Raw genomic sequence first — 6036 nt, forward strand, 5'->3', positions numbered from 1 at the left:
TATAAAGAGAAAAGCCTTCACGGCAGCATCCGCAGCTGCAGCAGGGAGACGTGCACGGTGGAAACTGGGGAGAATCAAAATAAGGGATGCATTTCGCACGACTTTTAACGAGAGCCTGCAGACCAAACATTCCCTAAATGGGGTTTGTGCAGATACTGCCGAGAAGGAGATTCCGAAGGCTTACAGACTCACAGCCCACTAAAAACGCCAACTATATTCGGCCAGTGACCGTTCGAGGTTTTTATGTCCATCAATAAATTTTAACGAGGACCATTTGATTGTTCATAAACGTATCGTTAATATGGAGAGCATCTGAGATCCCTGCTAAAAATAAAAGCCGCCACCATTGTGTGCGCCTGCTAAAAAATAAAAATAAAAAATGATGAAATTGGAAAGGCCGAGAGCAGAAGATGATATAACGGGGTGTACATAAAGGGATGTATAACTCCATGAAAGCGTTTATAAAATTGAAAATGTTGCTTATGTATCCTGCCGTCTTACTTCACAACACACTTCTGATGTCTGAAAACTGAGAAGGAGCGATTCACAGACTTAGCAAAGTCGCAACACTACAAAATTAGGAAATTAGGAGAAAAATATTACAACAACGTCCTATATAGGCTATAGCCTATATAGGCTGATAAACGTGTGTTACTGACACACACACACACACACACACACACACACACACACACACACACATATATATATATATATATATATGCCGAATGTATGTAGTTCACATGTTTGTTTGTTTTTTTCAATTCTAATTTTTCAGGGTAATTTTTGTACAAAATGTTTTTTTTTTGTTTTCTTGTTTTTTTAACCATAAATTTAGTGTGGACTAGTAGTTTAAAAACTTAAGCCCAATATCAACAAAGGAACAAAATGAGTTCCTGCGGTAAATTTTTAGATCAATACATTGATTACATATAAAAAAAATAAAATGAGCTGTTGGAAAGCGCGGATTATCCCTCCAAATTATCTCCGATTATTTCAGCGGTGCATGCCATACATTTCAAAAGTGTCGTCTAGACAATCAACAACAAACAGCAATGTATCCTCTCTACTGTTATCACAAAAGTACTACCAGTCAAGGTTCAGGTGTTTCCTCCCCAATATTCCTAATTTAATTAAAAAAATAATAATTCTCAAACCGTTTTAGACTGAGAGTCAGTGTTTTGTGCTTTGTTGTTCTTTTCAAACAAAACATCGCGATAGTGTTGGGTTTCTCCTGCTTGTTGAGTTCAGATTCAACCATGAAATTTAAAAGGCCAGACGGCAGACCTTAACCCGGATCACGTCAAACGGTGTTGTGGTGTGATTGCTGATGAACGCGGCTGACTGAACCCAGCGAGTTCAACCATTTTGCCAAGAATTTATGAAAACAAACAGATGCACAGTGCATATTTATGCCATAGTATGAATCAGCTATATTAATAAGTTGTTTTCCGTATGCCGAATGTTAACGCCTGTTTCTTCATGTGATATAAAAACGTAAATGATTCACACTCACAGGCCATTTATTACCGTAATATGCAGTCATATAAATTCACTTTGTATCCTGTGTAGATATTTACTGGACTCCAAAGAGATCACTTAGATTGTTTTGGAAATGCACCTGTGGTTCTGCGTCCATTACGTGTATACTCTGTTTGTGTGCGCGTGCGTGCACGTGCTAGTAACAGTGTGTGCTTACCATTTAATTGATATTCAAACAAAAGTTCCACAACATGTATCTTACCTACTTTGTAATAAAAACATGATCATGTTTAATCCTGTGCACTTGTCTTTCTTTTTCTGTATTTTCTTGCGACCTGCAACAGTAGCATGTCGAATAATAATAATAATAATCTTAAAGATAATTATTGTTTGCTTTTACATTTTAAAAGTCTGGTTCGAGTCCAGGAAAAATAATTATGTTGTGCGTGAACAGGAGAGCCAAGATTTCTGGCATATTTCCAAAACAAGGCTGCATGAAAAATAAAGAGTCGAAATTAGTCAGTTAAGCAGTAGAAGGGAAGCAAAATGGCTCCAAATGAGGATAAAACATCCGCTTTTAGCTGCTCTCGAGCAGTTTTAATTCGGATCAAGGAGAAGATATTGTGCTCTTTATAACATTCCCTCGAAAACATGACACTAAGTCTGTCATGAAAGTTTGCACAGCAGTTATTTCGTGCTTCCATTTCAGGTTTCCATAGAGTCACACATGTAAGCAAGAGCTTCACATTACCTCATCACAAAAGAGAAAGCATCTTAGCACTAAGGCTATATGAATCATGTCTGGTCTACAGATGATGCTTGACTGTTTTGTAATCCTTATCGTATGGCCATGTGCGGCTAAATTCAAAGTGGGAGCTCAAACCAAGCAGCGAACAGCTGCATTGATGGAGCAGTATGGATGTTGCCGCAGTTCACTAAAGATTCAATTAATGTTAAATATGACATTCTCCTTCCTGATTACAATAATCAGAATCAGTGCTTAACATAAACTGACGTTTTAACTTATTTATTAAAACATATGTTATTCTTAAAAAGGCACAAAAAACCCCTCTGCAAATTGGAAAAACTATATATATAGTATGCAAAGCTCGACAGTCCAATGAAGAGATGATTATAAAAGACAGTGACACATAAGTGTCTTATACCTCTTCATGTTGCTACCAAGAGCATAATCATATTGAAAGATGCATTTATTTTATTGGAAGCGCACTTGCTCTCATCCAAATAGCAAAGATTCCAACAGATGACGAGTAATCCACAAAAACAAAAATAAAAGAAAATAATAAAAAAATAATAATAATAGCCCGAAAAATCTAACTCAATTTTCCTTTATGGTTCTTAATCATTACAATGATAAAATATAGTAACGCCGACTCAGCATAATTTATTTGCCAAACAAGGTTCAGATCAAAGCTTTCCCCTTTTGCCTTCTCCATCCCACACAACACACGCGGACAGTTCCTTCGGTGCCATATTTGGACCAGACTGTGTGTGCTGTAAGGCTCCACATGGGCCCACTCAAAAGGAATACCACGACTTCTTTATTCAAGTCCCATGTGCTAAGCAGATAGCGCAGCTGAAACACAATGTTGTGAGAGCCCCGTGATCCCGTGGACATCTGCACTAACTGGATTTGAGAGTTCTCTGTCCTGAGATAAAAAGTTTCTGGTTTCAGATAATCCAACTTCAAACGGTTTCTGTTACTCTGAAATAACTGCAGCTTTCTAATAAAACTTTACTGACGATCAGGCCCGATGTTCATAAGTGTCCTGCCGCAATATTTCGTACTCATTTGTATATATCCAAAGTAATTTGGCGAATGTTGATAATATTCATGATGTCATTAAATGCAAGTAATGTCTTTGTTGACAACAGTTTTGAAGATATCACCTATCCATTTTATGTGGAAGACACTTTTATTATGATTTACCCCCAAAAAGGATGACAATACAAGTATGCTTTCGGAAAAGAACAAATCTACGTTGATTAAATTATAACACTGAGTGAAAGTAACATGAAACTTTAGGTATGCTTTTTGTTTTAGACCGTTCACTTTTATTGTGCACCGTTAAACTGAACGCATAGAGACAGAAAGTGAGACCGAATATGCCAATAAACTAAAATGTACTGAAAAAAAAAATTCATGTAAAAGCACTTCACCCAATTTTTCAAACAATATTTAAACATGTGCAGCGTTAAGGTTTCCTTTGTTATGTGCGATTACCTGAAAAAGTCTCACTATTACAAATATCTATATATATATACGGATATTTCGAAAGCGGTGGAGAGGCAATAAAATGAAATAAAATAAAATAAAATAAAGAAAGAAACCCGTTAGAGGATTTTTTTTTTCATGTCAGATCATATTGCTGTCAGAACAGCACATCTTCATCTTCCGCCAAAGACGCGCCTGGCTAGCGTAAATTGTTTTATGCTTGCACGGTTTTAGGTTGGATCTGTGCAGCTCTGTGGGGCTGTTTCGTGTTGCTCTAAAGTCTTTGTAAAGTGGTGCATTCCAAGAGACATGCTCATTCACGGAGCTGAATGAAAATGACTTTGGATTCCAGACTGTCTCTTCCAAGTGGCGCTAAAGCCAAAAAAAAAAAAAAAAAAAAAGGCGGGGACCAAGAAAATGACAAACCGGAATAAACACTGACACAGAAAACATGTTGACTGCTCCAAAAGAGAGACGCTTTCTATCAATTTTTGGGGGATTTTGTTGATTTTGTTGTAATGACCTTGCAATAATCACAAAATTCTTAGCTGTGTTGGACAAACGTCTTAAGTTATGGTCTGCATAAGGCCTGAACTCATGCACGCTAACAAGTTATTTTCCAATGCGAAATGAAAAAAAGAATAATAATAATAAATGGAAGAAAAATTACAAAAAAGAGAGAAACGCTTCTAAATTATAGCGTGGGAAATCTCAGTAAAACTTCCCGTAATAGGTAGAAATTAACTTAATTATTGAACTGGGTCTTTTTAATAAGAGAATCAAAAACCAAGTGTGACAACGCAAAGAAAAAAAAGAATAAAAATGACATTTATCAAAAAGCAAACATGAGACTCCAAACGAAACATATCTGTTTGTCTCCTGATGTTTCATGTAGTTATTCGTCTTCTATTTATTTGTAATGACAGAGTATTTCATTTTCTATTTGAACTCTTCTGAATGAAAAATTAAGTATTGCAAACAAACATTTAGAGCAATCTTGAAAACAACACCAATAGGATTCAATTAAAAAAATGTTAATAACGAATTCTCCCCCAACAAACAGCTGCAAAATGTCTCCAAAATGTGAAATTTCTTTGTCTAATAGCAATGCAGCGACAGCACGTATACACACAAGCCCCTAACCGACAGATGCAACACAACACAATCTAAAAAAGTTTACCCCTGCTTGTTTACAGCCTATTCTCCTTGTGAGAGCCTCAGAAGCTTTTTACAGCCCCGCCACAAACTAACAGCAAAGAAACAAAACTTCTCTGTCCAAGGTATAGCTGCCCCAGTTCATTTACAATGCCATTTGCGGGGGGGGTGGGGGGGTGGGGCTGGGGGGGGGGAACCTGGAGGTGCCTATAGGGGGGCAATTCAGTGGAAATTGTGCCCTTGATGAAGACGAACTGACGTAATCAAGGCAGTTTCTTGTTGCCGAGTCAGGAAGCCAACCCCAACAACATGAAACTACCTAAACCACGCTTCAGCTTCGTGCAAATATCCATTGAAAGGAGACAGCAGTGCAAAAGGCAACAAGATGATGAGCGATAACCAGCACAATGAGGGGAGAAAGGCAAGTATAAACTCAGCACATACACTATTTCACACATTGCTTGTTTACTTTTTCAGTCGACTGCATGGTTCGTTTGGGAACAAAGAATTATTCTTTTTTCTTCTTCTTCTTTTTGTTTTCCCAAAAAATAAAAAAGCTAACCCTGCAGCATCACAGGAGAGGAAATTGGTCCAAACTAACAGCTACATTCAAGATCCAGCAGCATAATGCTAAAAACAAATATATATTTAAATATCCATCAGCCAGTTGTGTCATTTTAAAAAAAAAAAGGAAAGTGATAACAGCAATCAACAGCATGCTTTTTGGATTATTTATGCCAGACAACTTCATGTAAACAACAGTGACATGATCAAGCATGCACAGTGCGTGCCACACGAGCTGTCAGGCAAGCCCCGCTGACAGCTGTGGCACAGCCTCCAAATCAGGAAACAAAATCATCCATCCTACCTTTGCTTGCCTCCTCGCATCCACACAGGTGCGCTCCTATTGTCCCGGGTGCGTATTACTCCTGCAGCCGCAACCTTTCTCCTTGCGCCTTTATCCTCCATGTTTCTTATCTTCCAGCAGTTACGAAGCTCAATTATTTCTCCCCCCCCCAACCCCTCCTCCTCACCCACTCCTTCCCCGCCTGCAGTGGAGGCGGCGGTGGTCACTGCTGCTCCCTGCAGCCCACGCAGCACCCCGGCTGGCTTGCTGCACTTTGCACGGGGCTCTTTGCCGTGTGGATTAGTCCTCCTCCGCA

The 6036-nt window shown here is 38.5% G+C and overlaps 1 protein-coding gene across 1 annotated transcript in view; it reads right to left on the reverse strand.

The window, feature by feature from the left end:
• Positions 1-5106: 5106 nt before the first annotated feature.
• Positions 5107-6036, reverse strand: part of hoxc10a (homeobox C10a) — a 6519-nt gene continuing 5589 nt past the window's right edge. Inside the window, exon 2 of the mRNA XM_014982714.2 lies at positions 5107-6036. This exon is cut by the window's right edge and continues 1151 nt beyond it. The gene's annotated coding sequence lies outside the window, so the exon portion shown is untranslated.

Source organism: Poecilia mexicana, unplaced genomic scaffold (genome assembly GCF_051168715.1).
Source record: "Poecilia mexicana isolate PSO_F unplaced genomic scaffold, ASM5116871v1 scaffold_7, whole genome shotgun sequence".
In the NCBI taxonomy this organism is placed as follows: Eukaryota; Metazoa; Chordata; class Actinopteri; order Cyprinodontiformes; family Poeciliidae; genus Poecilia; species Poecilia mexicana.